The sequence below is a fragment of the Mastomys coucha genome, chromosome X (assembly GCF_008632895.1).
Source record: "Mastomys coucha isolate ucsf_1 chromosome X, UCSF_Mcou_1, whole genome shotgun sequence".
Taxonomy (NCBI): domain Eukaryota; kingdom Metazoa; phylum Chordata; class Mammalia; order Rodentia; family Muridae; genus Mastomys; species Mastomys coucha.
This window is the reverse complement of record NC_045030.1, coordinates 151373993-151392852: the sequence shown is the minus strand read 5'-3', so window position 1 is coordinate 151392852 and position 18860 is coordinate 151373993. Positions and strand designations below refer to the sequence as shown.

Sequence of the window (18860 nt, the reverse complement as noted above, 5' to 3'; positions counted from 1 at the left end):
CGCAGGGTCCCGGTACGAGGGAGTGGTGCCCGCCAGGGCATAACCCGTCCTGGGAGCTTCCAACCGACTGCAGAGGGTCCTCCCTGGGAATGGACGGGGATCCTCAGGCTCTGGCAGGGGCCCGGGGACCCTGGTCTCCTTTTGTCTTCAGCTGGAGGGGCGCGGGGAGCAAGAGGGCGGCGGGCGCCACCTGGTTGAAGCTGGAAGCAGGGCGGTGGAATCCCCGCGCAGCTTCCCCGCTTCCCGCTTCCCTCGACGCCTTCGGGTTGAGAGGACGCGGCGACCCTTGTTTCCCTGCTAAGGGAGGAGCCCGTGGGACCTATTGTCGTGACTGCCCCTTCACCAGCCCCTTTGTTCCTGGAAACCCGGGGCCCCTTCTAGGTCTCGCCCTGCCAAGTGCCTTCCCCAGCGCCAACTCTCCTGGCAACTTTTAAGCCCGCATAATGGGGTCAGGATGCAGTCGCTCCAGTTGGAAGCTGGGAACCCCTTCCTCCATGCTGGGCTGAAGATGTTCGGAAAGGGAGCGCGCTACTTTGGGGTAACATGCTTCCCTTAGGACAGCATCCAAGCCGATATATGTGGGCTCCCTCCTGCGCACCCCAGCATGTCCTTTGCTTTCCTAGGCTGAGGTCTGCGGTGGCTTTAAACCTCTCTCTGCTTCTTGTTAAGGGTCCAACGTGAGGTTTAAAGTGATGCGCAGTCAAGTATTCTCCTTTCTTCCATATTGAAGGCTCCCCCCCCACACACACACACACCGGACAATTTCTAATGACCAGTTTCAAACCTTCGCCCTCCTTCTGGTGGCAAATGTGGGCTTTTTCTCTAGTCTCTTGGCTTTCCTGTCTCACTATCTCCCTCTGTTGTCTGAGTTGAGGGGCATGTTGGGGACCTTTCCAGTCCATCCCCAGACTGAAAACTCTGCTGCGAAGGGGATGCCTACGTTGGAATAAAAGATTCTTGGACATGCTTGGAAAATGCTTGGGAAATATGAGAGTTTTGCTTGAAGTCGTACCCGAGCGGGCAAACTTAAGATATGCTTCAAGCTTTATCTGTGAAAATACCCTTTTCAAAGAAGGAGACCATTTCCTAAGCCTTGCTTAGCAAACAGACTTTCTAAGCTCTATATACTTAAAGATGGAAGGGATTGAAGGACGTAGGGAGAAATTAAATTCTCCCCTTATCTTTTCTCCACCCTTTCAGACATTTGCCTATTCTTCGAGGGTTTCTCTTTATGTGTTTAGCTTCCTTTTCTCCCTGAATTGCCCTGTTACTTCTCACTTACTTTGATTTTCTCATCTCATATATAAGAAAAATGCTTTGTAACTGCAAAGCACAGTGTAAGTGCAAGTGAATTGAATTAAACCTAATTCATTATTTATCCACTGCCCCTTGTGTGCACTGCACTGGGTGCCATGGGGGTTATAAAGATGACTAAGACAGTCTAGCAGTGCCTCATCTTTTCTGCTGCTTGTTCTCTTTCCATATTTGCTATTAAAATTCAAGCTTCCTAGATTCTCATAAACACACACACACACACACACAAGCCTCAGGAAAATTCTGTCTTTTCAGTTTCTCAGTCACGGATGACACAGGAAGTAAGAATGCTTAATTAAAACGCTTTCTTTGAATTTCTCTAAAAGGTGAGCTTAGTTTGGGTCTTTTGCTGCAAAAACATTCAGAGAAATGGGATCTTGGCTTCATGGGATTGCCTTCTAGAAATTCCCATGATGCCTGTAATGAGGACTGCATACTCCATCTTCTTTACTTCCCACCCACTTACATTCTTGCAGCTTCCCTTCTTTCCACTGTTTTAGGTCCCCGGAAGCAAGCACAACATATGATATATGTCCTTTAAAAATCTCTCCAGTGCAAAATGTAGTTTCTTTTGAACTTTGGTAAAGACTATTTCCTGTAATTTTAACTTCACATGATATTTAAGTTGGATAACTTGTTTTTGTACCTGTTGGTGACATATTTTATAGCTACCTAAAAAGATCAGTTAGGTAACCAAGATAGAATTTACATGCCTTTGTAGAACCAAAGACTGAATAAGACTACCAAGAGTAGCTGCTTTAATTATCAAGTTCAGGTCCCAGTTACCTGCTTAGTTTCAAACTGCTTATTGTTAATTTTTCTGTGATAGTCATATACATTTCAGATCCTATCAGAAAATGAGAATTTTAAAAATAGTTGGAGGAGATGAGAATTTCCTCAACTTGCTCCTTATAGTGTTAACCTTAGTTAATTTTCACTACTATTTTCCCCAGTAAACTTAAAAAAACACACACACACACACACATTTAAAAATAGGTTTTTTTTCACTTTCCTCCATTACAGAAATGTTGGAAAGCCAAGTTTAGCCTATAGCTTTGAGTTGATTAGATCTTGCTTATTTTTTTTTTAAAAAAATATAGTGTTATAAAGCCAATACTAAGGCATGAACAACATTTTATTTATTTATTGTTTGTTTGTTTGTTTGGAAAGGGATCTCATATAGTACAGACTGGCCTTGAATTTTCTGTATAACCAATCTAGACCTAGGATTTTGGATCCTGCTTTGTCCACTACCCCAGAGCTTGGATTACAGGTATAAGCCACTACTCGTAGTTTAACATAGTGCTTGGGATTGAACTCAGGGCTTCCAACATATCATGTTTCCTACAAGCATCAGGTGAGCCACATCCCCAGACCCTAAAAAATGAGTAAGGTTCCTAAATAACTGTAGCATTCAGGGAGTTCTTCAAAGTGTGTTACTTCTGTGACACCTTCATCATCTTTAATATTTGTAGGTTTCAGCTACAGTAAAAGTGTAGCTACCTATACTGTCTTAGTAAAGCACATACTTTATTATTTATAGACTTTTTTATTTATCAGGCAGAAAAGAATGCAATTAGATCATATGTTTATGATTCCATGAAATTTCTAGAAATGATATAGAAACTACATCCTCAAAGAATGAAATGAAGGATAAAAATAAATTTATTGGGCTTTCATATTGTATGTTCAAGACTCGTTTGATGAAGGACCATTAATGTGGCAATTAATTTTGACCTACTATTTCTATTGAAATATATTTGAAGGAGATACTGATATAAAGTGTGTATATTATTAACAAATATGTAAGTTGCTCATGCACTCTTTTTAAATACAGCATTGTTCAGTTTTTTGTTTTTTCTTTTTTGTTGGCGATATATATTTGATATGGCACATTATCATTGTTAGTTACAGTAAGTGTACAATACATGATCTATTTGTGAGTCACTAAAATTAGGATTTCTATTCCAGATTATTTTGATAGTAGTTTTGAATATTTGGTGATAGCTTATAACCTTTTACATTAATTAAAAATTAATTGTATAAATTTCTTTGGGAGAAAATATATGCAACTTGTTTTTTTAGCACTTGAAACCAACGTTCAAGTGGAAAGCATGTTCAGTCATCTTATAGTTTTGATAGTCTTAAAACAGATCTTTCAAAACCAACAAAGGGAAGCAAATTAGTGAGAAAAGTCATAGATGATAATATAAGTCAATAACTAGTTTGTCACTAAGCCTATTGTTCTAGAATATTATTTCTCAGCTCCTGTTTATTTGAAAATCCTAGAAATACTTCATAATCTTTGAGTCTCTGAAATATAACAAAAACCTCTAAACAGTTCAGTGTTCCTCTTATTCTTATTATTCAATTTCCTTGTTCATCTTATACCAAGTAATTCCTCTTGTCCTTTCATAACTTTTTGAGCTTTGAGACTAATGCAAACTATTTACATAATCAAGATAATTATTTTCTAGGACCATTTATTTCCCTCTGTGGCATTCTTCTATGGAGTTTTAATCTCTGGGTTAAATAAAATGACTATCATCTTCAGACCCACTTGTGCTGGCATTTTCTTATGATATCTGGGACCTAATGCTATAAATCTTGCAGAATTATGATCCCTAAAAAAATACCTAAAATTTAAAATAGCCTTTAACCTGTTCCGCAATCAGCTGCCCTACTCTTTCTTGTTCATAATAAACCATTTTGTTCAAGAAGCAGTCCTTGACTTCTGATTTCTATACTAATGACTCAGCCATCTTGAGGATAGAAAATGAAATCTCTTTTATGTATTAAAAAAAAACTAATGTTTTAAATACAGTCCTATAATGGGGGAAAGGTCGTGATTACATGATGTCTATTCACTGTAAATGTGAGGTAATGTAGAAGAGACTATATCTGTTAAGACAAATTTGGACAGATGATTAACAATTATTTTTCTCCCCTCAGGATATCATAGCTTAGATTGAAATATTTCTTAATTTTATATAGGAAATTATCAAAATTTTGAGTTGAATTGAGGGAAAGAAATCAGAAATATTTGTTTAGGAACTTGAAACTGCGTGTGATGTTAGGGAAAGATGTTAAACTTAATTGATCACATTGGCTTTTTTGGGGGGGAATCGATATTTTTTTCAAATACACGGTGACTAGATGAGCACAGCAGCCATCACTCTGGATTTGACAGGGTTTTTTTTCTAATGGGAAATTTTGTTATTTTATGTAAAGAAGATATTTGTCTTCTGATGTGTATAGTCCACAAGAAATATTTGATTTATAGTGTCATTGACATTTGATTTCTAATACAATTTATTCCTGATTAGGAAGAAAGCAACTACTTATATAATTATATTCTGTTCCTGGGGTATTATGTACTCAGTACACCTTCATGGAAAATGTTATAATGGAGTTTCACAATTATTCTCTGCTTTAAAGAAATTTTCTTCTATAAGAGACAATGCTATTAAAAAACCAAACCAAACAAACAAAGTGTTTTCCAGGAAAAAAGATAGGAACCAACTAGTACACTTAGAACATGCTTAAAAGTTTGTGTTATGCATGCAAACACCAATCCGAAAAAGATGATAGATTTGTGAATCAAGAAGGGATGTGGGGGGGGGATTATAGCAACCGTTTGGATTATTTAATTAAGTTATATTCTAAAAGAAATGTATCTTAATGTAGGAGGCACATCAAGAGATTCTAGAGATGCAAGAGTGGTGTTAACTGAAAGAGTTTATCTGGCTTTGTCTGGTTGAAGTGAGGAAAGTGGGTAGGGGAGGGAAAGTGAGGGAGGAGTGTGAGTAGGTGACAAAAAGTACAAGAACAAATCTGCATATGAGCAAGACAATAAAACTCTCATCATGTCCTGAGTTTAAATAAATACCACATTATAAAACTTTGGCTGCCAAAAATCAGCCCACAAAGAATGTGTATTGAATTGGTACAGCTGTTTAAAATCTGTTTCTGAGGAATAATCTAGAAATAATGTTAAAGTAGTTATTTTGAAGATGAATTACATCATTAACATTATGTTTGATATTTAGAATTTTACTGATCCAAATCCTTCTGTGAAGAATGAAACTAGGCTTTTGAATATCAGTACTGTTCTTAAAGCAATGATAAACTATCATTTTCACTTATAGTAGCACAACCCCGGATTAAAGCTTAATTTGTTCCTAATGACTTTTAGCTTTTGATATAATTTCTTTACAGTATGTCGCACATCAGGCTTATTTTGAGAGATGCAGTGTTCATTTTTGTAGTGTAATAGAAGGATAGTGTATCTGAACTAATATAAAGGGGGCAATAGAGAGCATGTAATTTGGAAAAAGTGGAGTATAAAACTTTTTCATGACTTTCATAGTTATGTAGTGTCTGAAAACAAGAACTATAGTCCTGAATACAGAAACATTGTGTTGTATAACATCCAGTGAGTAATACACAGTTTTCATGAGTAGTATAGGCCTGTGCTTTTGAAAATGGAGTATTTCTCTAGCAAATGATCAAAAGCTAAATAGTTCATTTTTGTTTTAAAAAAAACCTAAATATTATTTTAAATTAAAACAAATATATATCCATGATACAGAAAGCAAAATGGATGATTTTTAGGAATTTTAGGCATGAAGCAGGCTGTTCAAAGGTACATTTCTCAGATCTCCCAGGTTTGTGAGTTTCCTCTATTCAGCAATTGTGGAGATGTCAGTAGAAAAGTTTGAAAACTGGCTCTAGAAAAAGTAAATTTATATAATGTGTGTCTCTCTCTTCTATCATTACAAAGGGCAAACTTTTGACTTTTTCTGTTAAGGTCAAGCATCTTCATTTGGTGTGATCCATAAACCTAAAGCCTCAATGAACTCCTTAGGAATGATTCTAACTAATCATATCCTCTCACTTCTTCCTTCCCTTGGTGGTTTTTTAAAATGGTTTTCATTGTTTTAGGCTAAAGTTCAAAGTCCAAAACAGGACCTATGAGACCCTGAAGGTTTTGTGAGGTAAGGCTCTTGACAGACACCAGACACTGGATACCTGAGTCCGTTTTGTTTGCCCACAGCTAGGCCTTTGTACTTTGTATGTATTTGATTCTTTTCTTCACTTTATTAAGTTCTATTGATCCTTCAGGTCCTCCTACACATCAGAAAAGTCTTTCCATCTTCCCCAAATCTCATAAGAATCCTTAGCTGTATGTTCTTGTAGTACAGACTACATCTCTTATATCCCACTTGCCATTTTTATTTTATCATTCATTTGTATGATTATGTAACTAATGTCTAATTGTAGTACTAAATGAAGGCAGAGACGCTATCTATTGTATATAACAAGGTATAAAACAGTATGTGGTAATATATACAATCAGAAAATATTTGATGAATTAAGGAATAAATACATTTATTTTCAGGCTACTGATCTGCCAGCAAATTTGCTTTCCTGGGTGACAAGGCTTGTATATAAAGTCTCTTATGTTTTAATAGACACCTCATTGCCAATGTGCATGCTGTATGCCAGAATATAGACTAAAATAGGGTTATATTATCTATATATTTCTTAGTTATGTTGAATCTACCCAATTTAAATCCTAAATCATGGCTTACGATTGTTTTGTTAACAAATATTAATAATTTCAATGAGTGAATGGATGGCACTGGTGTTTATGCCATAGGTATTACAAATATGACAGAAATCCTATTTTCTAATTTAAATAGTCTAGCACTATATATAAACACCTATAAACAAATATTTAGTTTAACAATTAAAATAAGCCTTTTTAAGCATTTCTTTTCCTTCAGTCAAATATCTTGATTATTTCACCATTTTATATTTCAGAAAGAACTCTATATTTGAGAGCATATGGGAGACTGGTATAGGTAGAATCCTTTTGTGTTTTTAATTTCCATATAAGGATTTAATAATAGTTTATACAATATAATTAAATGTATTTTCCATAGTGAAAATACAATTGGCTTAACTAAGGAAATAATTGGAAAAAACTCCATTTAATTAAACATATTATTATCTATCACCTATTTTTTATGTAGAACTTATTTTATTATTATAAATTAAGATATTTAAGACTCTTTTTATAATTTTTTATCCTTCCTCCTGTGTTTGATAAAAATAACTTTAATATTTTAAAGCATGTATAAGTTTATTTTGTTTAACATTTGGAGGTTATTTTGTAAGAACATATATAGAAGACTCAATATAAAATATTACTTGTTGAATGAATGAGCCCCATGTGGATTTCTTGAGAGTAATGTGCTACTAAATAAACAGTACTAGAGAATTTCCTAATAACATATTTCTCCTCTCAATTTAAAGTTGGTAATGCATAAGTTACCATAACTGAATTCTTAAGACCTCAACATAGGCATGCTAAATTTTTACTCTTTTTTGTTGAAACAAAATGTTCATACAATTATATTCTGATTATACTGTTCCATTCTCCAACTGTTTCCAGTTTTTCCCTACCGTCCCACCCATCCAACTCCATGCCCTTTCTTTCTCTTTCTTTAGAAAATAGGCACACACACACATACACACATACACACACACACACACACACACACACACACACACACAAACATTAAACAATACCTATAAAAATATACACACACAACCCAAAAACAACCCCAAATACATAAAATCAGAAAGCATAATATTCAAGCAAAAGCCTAGTAAGACAAAAGAACACCCAAAGAAAGCAATATGAGACAGAAAGTCTATAAAAATCCCATTGAGTTCAATTGTGTTGGCCATCTACTGCTTGTCACGGAGCCTACCCAAGTGTGCTTAATATACCCAGTGAGACTCCATTGGAGAAAACTAATTTTTCCTTTGGCAAGCAGATGTCAACTGCTTGGTTAGGGATGGGAGCCCATGCCTACCTACCCCTCTCAGTGCTAGGACCCCATCTGCCTTGAACCTGTAAAGACCCCATGTGTGTTGCCACAGAGAGATTTGCATTATCTTCCTCATCTTTATTAAGATTTATCAATACTTTCATTGATTCATTAAAATTTAAATTTAGTAGCATTTATTTTCATCTGTAGAATACTTAGCACAGTGTAAAATTTTTTCAAAAGCCAAGTATTAAGTAAACTAACACTTACTTTAACATTAATGCAACTGAAATTATATATCTCTGTTATATGTTTACTTGACATTAATGTTCTTAGACATTACTCTTGTCAGATAGATTGGAAAATCTTTAGATATAGTGATTCATAAGAATACATTATGTTAGTTGCCTTTTAAAATATTGCTCAATAACCTGTTTTGTTATTTGCTTGAACTTTTTATTTTGTTCCACATGCATCTGTTATTCCAAGAACAGTTTACAACATGTTTTCCCAAATAATACCTACAAGTCAACAGAAGTCTGACTGAAATCCTGGATCTTACTTTCTTATTGTTTATTAGTAGCACAATTGTGCAGTTTATTATAAGCAGCAATAACATTAGGCCTTCCATTTATATTTAAGTGAATAAAAGATTTCTTACTTCATTATGATTTGAGGGAAAGAGGAGGGGGAGGGAAAAGGGTGACAGGATCAGGTTTTGGAAGGGACAGGAGAGAAGTACAGAGGGTCAGGATATTGAATAGAAACATGTAGCAGTAGGGGATGGGGAACTGGGGGTAGCCATTAGAAAGTCCCAGACTCCAGGGAAGCAAGAGGCTCCCAGGACCCAAAGGAGATAAGATTAGCTGAAATGCCGAACAAATGGGAGATAGAACCTGTAGAGACCACCTGCAGTAGATAGGCACAGCCTCTAGTTGAAGGATGGGGCCATCCACACATCTCAAATATTTTAAGCCAGTATTGTTCCTGTCTAAAGGAAATCCAGAGACAGAGTAGAGCAGAGACCACAGGAAAGGCTGATACTGCCCCATCTAGGGATCCATCCTACCTGCAGACACCAAACCCAAATATTATTGCTGTTGCCAAGAAGTGCTTGCTGACAAGAGCCTGATATTGCTGTTCCCTGAGAGGTCCTACCAGCACCTGACCAATACAGATGTGGACACTCACAGCCAACCATTGGACTGAGCCTGGGACCCCCAATGGAAGAGCTGGGGGAAGGACAGAAGGAGCTGAAGGGGATGCCAAATCCATAGGAAGAACAATATCAACAAACCCTACCAAAGACTCCCAAAGACTAAACCACCAACCAAAGAGTATATATGAATGGAGGGACCCATGCCTCCAGATACATATGTAGCAGAGGATGGCCCTATCTGACATCAATGAGAGGAGAGGGCCTTGGTCCTGTGGAGGCTTGACGTCCTTGCAAAGGGGGATGCTAGAGCAGTGAGGTGGGAGTGGGTGAGTGGGTGGAGGAACACCCACATAGAGGCAAAGGGGAGGGGGGAGAAGGGGGATGGGATGGGGACTTTGTGGAGGGGAAACCAAGAAGGAGAATATCATTTGAAATATAAATGAATAAAATGATTAATTAGAAAAAGAAATACTTAGGGATGTGGTCTCCATCCATCACTACTACTATTCAATATTTATTAATTTTTAAATGATAGCTAAGGTTTCTTAGAATGAGCTTATTTATTTATTTTTTATTCCTGTCTTGAAAACAAACTGAAAATATGAAAAGTCATACTTTTTGGACTTTGTTTACCAAAAATTATCTTAGAATTCGTTTTCTAATGATATGGTTATAATTATCATGTAATCAATTAAAAAATTAAATAGTCGCCTTAAATAATTCTGAATGGTTGATTTTAGGAATCTGTTTAATTTTACGTGTCCTATATGTGTATACAGGATTTTACTTCTTATGCTATATATTTTCTTACTTTGTTTGCATTATTTTCAAAAAGTTTAAACATACTGGGTCTTTGTGGTTTTTTTCGTCCTTCTAGAGCAGAAAATTTATGCTTTAATTTTGTGCAATTTATTTATATTGTAGTTTTCAAAATGAGCCATGAAGTTATTATATAGATCTATATATCTATATGTAGATATATAATACAAAAATATATGCATATTTATATATTTATATATACATATGTAAAACATGTATATATTTTTCATATTTATATATAAAAATACAAAATGTAGAATGTCAGCTAGTGTTGCTTAAAATATAGAAATTCAATAATATCATTTATAACTCTTAATACCATTAGAATGTACATAAAAATCACATTTTATAAGGTATAGAGCCTACATGGCGGTGGTTCTCAACCTGTGGGTCACAACTTTTTGAGGGTTGAATGACCATTCACAGGGTCCCCTATCAGATATTCTGTATATCAGCTATTTACATCATGATGCATAACACTAGCAAAATTACAGTTTATGGTTGGGGCTCTTCACAATATGAAGGGTTGCAGCCTTAGGAAGGTTGAGAACCACTGCCATGTAGAGATAGGTGCCATGGTATAGATAGGTGTTTGTTTCCTATTCCCTTAATATTGGTGGCAGGATAAGCTTTGTAGCAGTCTTTTTAGGGACAGGGATTCAAACCCAGAAGCATGCTCACTTGCATTTAAGCTGTCAGAACAGATGCTATCATTTTGATGTTAAATTGCTAATAGAGTCCAATGGAATATGTATGGTTATTTTTTCTCTCTAGTTTGTCCCTAGGTATAATGTTTTGAGTTTAATTGTGGTAAAAGCTTGTTATTTGAGATTACATTTACTTGGGCTTTAGTTGAAGATTGCTTTTCAAATAAGATGATCATTTTGCCAATGAATACTATACATAGTACCTATAAAATTGGAAGGAAATTGTTTCACCTGAAAAAATAGTGATTTTTTTATTCTCTCTCTCTCTCTTTTTTTCAGCCGAGACTTAAGCATCCTATTTTGCTGGAGCCATTTTCACACTGAAAATATCATGGTTAGAATTAGCTTCTGGTTTTAGTTAAAATTTTTGCACACTTGTAATGACAGAATCTTTTTTTAAATATTTTGAAATATTTTTGCAAACACTATATAATACAACTTGGTTCTTCTCATTTGCCAGAATGATAAAGGTCTCATGTACTTTATATTTAATATTAGTAGTAATCCTAGAAGATGAGATGAGGGGGCAGTAGATAGCTCAGACTGTAACAGCACCTGCTGCTAAGCTTGCCAACCTGAAGCCATTTCCCCAGGACCCACCGAATCTTTCCCTGAAGATTTTATTTGTTGTGATTCTATAGTTCTTAAGCCCTTACATATCTACCAGATGTTAATTGGTTTCTTAAAATTGTTTTCTTTAAAAAGTGTTATTCATCTAAAATTATGGTATGTGATGGTTTAGTGAATTAGTAAAATAAACACTAAAGAAAATTTAATGTAATAAAAAATGGTGAAATAAATATGAAATTTGGAATGATCAGGTTGAGCTAGATGTCTGATCAGTGAATTACCTATAATAAAACACTAATGAAAGGTACAATATACATTTATAAGATATAATATATTTGAAGGTATAATATATTTAAAGCAATTCATATAGCTTTATATATGTATTATGCATCTATTTCAGTATGTATGTGGCAACCGAAGTAGAATTTGTTAAGAGTAAAACCAAAATAATACATTGGATTTTTCCTTGTTTTTATTAATAGAATTCAGGTAAGCCTGATTGGAATGAAAGTTTTAAACAAAAACAAAAAAACTTAAGTTGTTATTGTAGAAAGAATTAATTTGAAGTCTCTCAGCTGGTAAAGAAATCATCACAGTACTTATGACAATAGGCATTGAAGCAAATGACTGAACCCTGACAGTTACTTTGGAGTTCACTCGACCCTGTCCACTTGATATAAAAAAACACATCTTTCTACTACAGTGTACATTACCTTTTAAAATACCCACAAATGACAAATAATTTTCTCTTTTGGTTTTTTTCAGTCATTTCATCACTTTTCACCATACAGTTGTTGATATGTGTATTTAAAAGAAATTTGATAAGAGTAAGACCTGAATTCAATAATATTGTGGATCTCCATTTAAGTTCACTTTTGTAGATTTCTGATTTAGTATTTAAATGCAGCATTTTCTTATTTTGGTTAGTTTGAAATGAAGCTACTTTGCCAGGTAAATTATTGTATTTATACTGATAAATCGCATGCATATGTGTGTACACTTCCCTGACACCATGCAAAGACATTGAGTAGAATAACAGCTAGGGAAACAAAATTTATTTCTGAATTTTATTAGTGTGTAATTAGTCAAATTTCTAGTTTCATAGATGTTACAAATTCTCTAAAGAGAATAACCTTATTCTTTTTGAACCAAACAATTTTCATATAACAGATTATATGTATATTCATATAATTTGTATATTTTATGTACATTATCTATTTCCTTTATATATTATATATATCATATACATATATAATTGTATATATATTATATACACACATACCTATACAGTTAATTGTATATATAATATACATATCATATAAATCTCTACATATCCTGAAATATAGTCATAGGAGGTATCAAATACATGATTTTAATTTAAAATTCAGTATAATGGAATCTTGATGCTGTGGTACATATCTGTGTTCTTAGCTACTTAAAAGACTGAGGCAGAAAGATTGTTTAGGTCCAGGAATCTGAAATCAACATCAATAACGTAGTAAGACTCCATCTTAAGAAAATCATTATAATGCCCTTTCTGCAATAAAAAAGAGGAATGTTTATGATAAAATAAGGTGGATTTCTCTATGTAGTGACTCAGTTTATCTATGTGTCTTAGTTTATTTTCTATTGATATGATAAACACTATCACCAACAGCACTATGGGGGGGGAGGGCTGATTGCCTTACACTTCCGTCATTGAGGAAAAGCAGGGCAGAAACTCAAGCAGGGCAAGAGCCTGGAGGCTAGAACTAAGCAGAGACTACAGAGGAATGCTACTTACTAGCTTGGTCTCTATACTCATCAGTTATCTTTCTTATACCTCCTAGGACATACATACCCTGAGGGGTGACACTGCCCACAGTAGGCTGTGTCCTCCCACATCAATCATGAATCAGGAAAATGCACCACAGACTATGCTAAAGGCTACTTTGACAGAGAGGCCTTTTCTCAGTTGAGGTTCCCTCTTCCCAGATGACTGGTTTGTATCGAGTTAACAAGAACAAAAAAAAATAACCAGCACATATGGGAAAGAAAATAATTGATTTTTCTGACATATCTGAATTTAAAAGACGTATTAAGAGGTGAAGACATTCAGTATAATATGCATAAGGAAACAGAAGAGATGGTGGGTCACAGTGACTATTAGCAATAGTGACAGAACAGACTCATGTGCTGTCTTCCTAGTTATAAGGTGCTGGTGGTTAACATTTGCACTCCTTAACTGTGGTTGTTGGTGATAACTTGTTTCCACATAGGAGAGTGTAGGAAGAGGGAAGCATATAATTTTGTAAAAACCTAGCAATTTCTGTCCTGGCCAGGTGATCAAAGTTCTTATCGATATGTAATTTTTATGTCATATATCCTTGATATGATATGATGAGGACAATTCTCTATGCTCTCTTCCCTCAAAACTATAATCCTATCCTAACCATAAAAAATTTAGAAAACCACAAATTTAAAGATATTTTAAGAAGTATCTGCCTAATACCTTCCAACCTTGTCACATGGTGATTAATTGTTATTATAGTAGACGGATAGTTTTCCAGAACATAAAAAAGTACATTAGAAAAAGTCCAATGACATTAATAAAATGGGGAGTACAATAAATATCAATTCTAGCTCCAACTTCACCTTAGGAAGATGAGCTATTAAGAGGAGTATGTGCAGCCGGGTGGTGGTGGTGCACGCCTTTAATCCCAGCACTTGGGAGGCAGAGGCAGGCGGATTTCTGAGTTCGAGGCCAGCCTGGTCTACATAGTGAGTTCCGGGACAGCCGGGACTACACAGAGAAACCCTGTCTCGGGGAAAAAAAAAAAAAAGAGGAGTATCTGGGTGAAAGGTCCATAGGAACTGGAAACTGTTAATACTATTTTTTCATCTTTTTGGTGAATCTTAAAACTATATTGAGATTAAAAGTTTAAGAAAACAATCAAATTTAACATACTTTCTGTTTTGGTAATTTAAAAGATAGCAGTATCGCATGTGAAATAGTTTTGACATATCTTGCTAAAATTATAAATAATGAACATTTTCAAAGGAAAAAAATCACTTGAAATAAAGGAAAGTTTTTCATTATGAAGGTTTGTTCCGTGTAACAACCCAACCTTTGTGATAACTTCAGAAACATTTTCAGTTTATGAACATATACTACAGTAATTTGAAAGGTCATTTCTTTGCAAAAGAATGCTGTACTTGGTTACCGTTCTACTGAAATTAGCCTTTTACTTGATTAAATTTTTAAAATTGCATTTTGGTAATCATGAAATATGTATATGAATAGGAAAGGAAACTTGATATACTTGGGATGCACACTACCAAAACTAAGCTTATTCCCTGTATTTTACCTGCTAACTAGTTGCAGTTAGACTCTTGCACAGAAGACTGTGCTATTCGAAACACTTCACAAAGCCTGATTCTCAACACTCATTCTAATTGTAGTTTCTGTTTCCCACAGACACTTTTGTTTAGGAATGTTAAACAAGGCATGAAAATTTTGAGCAAATAAATGTTGTGGTGCATAATAATTGATTAGCTGTATAAGTGTATGTATAAATAGTGACACATATTTACGTAGGGCAGACTTGCTGAAACTGAAACACTTTTTTTTTGCTAATTACTTTACTGAAAGTATGCAATGGTTTTGTCATTAAATGTAAGACCTTATTAGGAGAGGCCTGTGGAATGTTTTTTTTTAGCTGAATTTTGGTTAGGAGGATAGCTAGAATTTAAGACCTGTCATCACATCCCCAAGAAATCATATTATACTTTGAAATGTAGCTACTTTAATACTTGTGTTTAGTTCCTACGGTTTATTTTACTAAGAATCTTTTTGTTTTCTAGATTACTGAAATGAAAATTTGTTCTTGTAATCATTAAACATAATACAACCAAGAACTTACAAATTTGTTTTTCTTGCCATGACAAACCAAATACAATTAAGACAATTTCAAGCTCCTGATAATTTTTTAGTCATCTCTCTCTATAAAAGTGTGTGGTTCTGCTGATATTGATGACTGATATGGATATGCTAGAATGCTGCAAAAACAGTTTGGACTTCATGCTCTGTGAATACCTTCCTAGGTGTATGCATTGATGTGTTCTTTGCCTTTGCACAAAGTTTTTTTTTTTTTTTTAAACTATGATCTCAAGAATGGAGAAGAGTTTTTCATTTGAAATCTTCCTGCTTTTAGTAAGCCTTGTATCTGAAGAAATCCACAAAACAAAATATGCTGTGAATATTAAGATGATTAAAATATTTGAATGGGTGTGACTGGAAATGATGGTTTGTGTTTAAATGATTCTTGCCGGCTTTCAGGACCCTTTTCCTCATAGTGAGTTGCTTCATTTAGCTTTAATATGGGGGGAGGTGACTAGTCTTAGAGCAACTTGATATTCCATGTTTGGTTGCTATCCCTGGGAGGCCTGCCCTTTTCTGAAGGGAAAGAGAGGGGATCTAGGAGAGGGAAGATCGGGAGGAGAGGAGGGAAGAGAGACTGTGGTCAGTATGTAATATATGAAAGAGGAATACATTTAAAATTTAAAGAAAAACCCTTCCCAGTAGTATTTTTAATGAAATGACTTGGATTTTTAAATATAAGATGACTTATATTTATTACTAGTTACTGTGATGGTAAAGGTAGTTTAGGCAGTCATATAATAATTAAAGACAGTGTTAGAAGCCATTTGTATGATTTGCATGACTTGTGAAATACAAATGGTATTAAGTAAGCCTGGAAGCTTTTCTAGAGTTTATGTGAACATGCATCTTCCATGAAGTTAATTACAATCATTATGTTATAAATGTTATCTTATATTCCACCATGAATTTATTATTCTCCTATTCATATATCAAAATGTCAGTTGTGTCTTTCAAGTGTGCTGAAAACACTTGTTATCCCCTATGTTCACTTCAAAAGACACATTTTTATGTTTTTTCTTTAATTTTGACATTTCTTCTCAGAACTGATAAAAGATTAAAGGGATATTTAATAGGAAACACTGAATCTAAATTATCAATAGTATTAACTTGAACCTGAAAGTTTCCCCATATGTACCCAACCCAACTACCTATAATTTTTTATGTACCCAACTGTTTCTTTATGTAACTCAAATTTTTTTACTTTTTAAGCTATAGATAAAAATAGAAGTAATAAAAATGTGCTTTATGGATAATTCAGAAGAATAATTATTCAATATGACTAAGTTTGGTAGAAATGGAGTGACATTTTAACAGTGGAAAATAGATTATTACTTTGCAATATATTAAATGATCTTTAGGATAACTGATTTTAATGTATTTCAACTTAGAAATAATTTATTGAATGTCACAAATATATGCTTGCTTTTGAGATATGGTACAAAAAAGCAATTTTGTTGATTTAAAAATGTATCTGCTGGGTGGCTCCTTATTGGAAGCTTTTTTATTTTACCAGTTTTTGTTACCTATGTAGTCAATATATTTTAAAGCATATTTTTATTCTTTGATAGTTTTATATATGTATACAGTATATTTTTATTACACGTACTTCTTTGTGTAACAGTTTTACTGTAATAGTTCTCTCAAATTTACTTTTTTCTTACTTGAGTCAGCTGATGCTTTAATCAGTTCAGCTAATGAACAGAATGTTATATTTCACTGATTTTGCAAAGGAACTTAGTGCTCAAGTCCTAAGGCATTGATGTTGATGACTTTGCCATCCATCACTGGCTAAGTCTGAATTAATTTAGACCTCCTCTTAGTAGGAGACCCTACATATAAAGGTTCCTTGAGCTTTTCAGCTTTATTTTATTAAAAGAATCACAGAAATTTTACTTCTTTGATAGGATATTAAGTATTAGAATTTTAATATGACAGGTTGATATACAGTGACCATAATTATTAAATCCTGAGTCTGTGCATTAAATATGATATTTATGTGGTACTTATGAGCGCTAGCCATTTAAATGACAAGAGTGTATTGACTTGTTATAGAAAATGGACCTTAGATGTAATGCCCAACAGTTCCCAGAGAGGGAACTTGTTGAGTTTATCTCCAGTAGAAAGACAGGGCATCAAGTGGAGGGATGGGGTTGCCATTCCACAGTCAAAAACTCTCACCCAAAATTGTTCCTGTCTAAAAGCACTGCAGGAACAAAAATAGAGAAGAGCCTGAGGGAAAGGAGGTCCAAGGACAGGCCCAAATTGGGATCCAGCTCAGGGGGAGGCTTCAAGGCCTGACACTGTTACTGATGCTATGGTGTGCTTACAGACAGGAGCCTAGCATGGTTGTCCTCCGAGAGCCCGAACCAGCAACTGAAAGAGTCAGATGCAGATACTTACACCCAACCAATGGACAGAGCTTGGGACCCTTGTTTTTGAATTAGGGAAAAGCTGGAAGGAGCTGAGGAGGAGGGTGGCACCATAGGAAGACCTGGAGTCTCAGCTGACCTGGATCCCCAGGATCTCTCAGATGCTGAGCCACCAACCAGGCAGCATACACAGCTGATATGAGGTCCCCAACACATATACAGCAGAGGACTGCTGGGACTGGACTCAGTGAGAGAAGATAAACCTAACCCTCAAGAGACTTGAAGCCCCAGGGAGTGGGGAGGTCTGATGGGGTCAGGTGGGGGAGTAGGGGCATTATCTTGGAGACAGGAAGACAAATGGGATGAGGAACAGTCGGAGGGTGGACCGGGATGTGGATAACAACTGGACTGCCAAAACAACAACAAAAAAGATTAAAGAATAATAATAATAATAATAATAATAATAATAATAATAATAATAATAATGCCATATTTGCCCAACTGTAATATTGTAAAATAAAAAGTGCAGAACTATAAAGATGCTGAAGAAAATAAAAAATAAACTAATGAACTACTACTTCTGAGCTTGAATCACTGAAAATGAAAGAATGGCTGGAAAACAGTACCTTTTTTTCATTCATGTGTTACAAGTAATATTTGGATTGAGGACAGCTGAGAAACATTAAGTCAGCAAATTGGTTCCCAAGTTGTGCAGAGTGGTGGTTGGAAAGTTACTAAAAATCTTGTGGTAGCTTTTAATTTCTTTTATTACCAGCAGTTTTGTTTTGCTCCTTAGGTGTGACTTCATTTGTGTTTTCCTTGGGAAAATGACTTTGTCTCTCTTAACATTAGTATATCTTATTTAAGTAAAGTTAGTCCACATATATAATTCAGAGGTATTTTTAACTGTTGAAAATTATTAAGATATTTCTTTCAATCAGTTTAACAGTGTTGACTTTAAAGATTTGAGAGACAGGACTCTCTTGGGTTTTGTTGTTAGTTTTATTTGATAGTTGATGGGCTCTTATTTGACAGTATGCAATATTTTAAACTTTCTTTCAAGCTTAAAGGTATTTTTGCATTTTCTTGATAGGAGTGGTTGATTTTTGAGCCATTCATAACAACCTTTTAAACCATGTTTACGTTTAAAGCAGCAGT

At 34.8% G+C, this 18860-nt stretch overlaps 1 protein-coding gene across 7 annotated transcripts in view; it reads left to right on the top strand.

The window, feature by feature from the left end:
• Nucleotides 1-18860, top strand: part of Cnksr2 (connector enhancer of kinase suppressor of Ras 2) — a 226767-nt gene that overhangs the window by 660 nt on the left and 207247 nt on the right. The window lies entirely within an intron of this gene.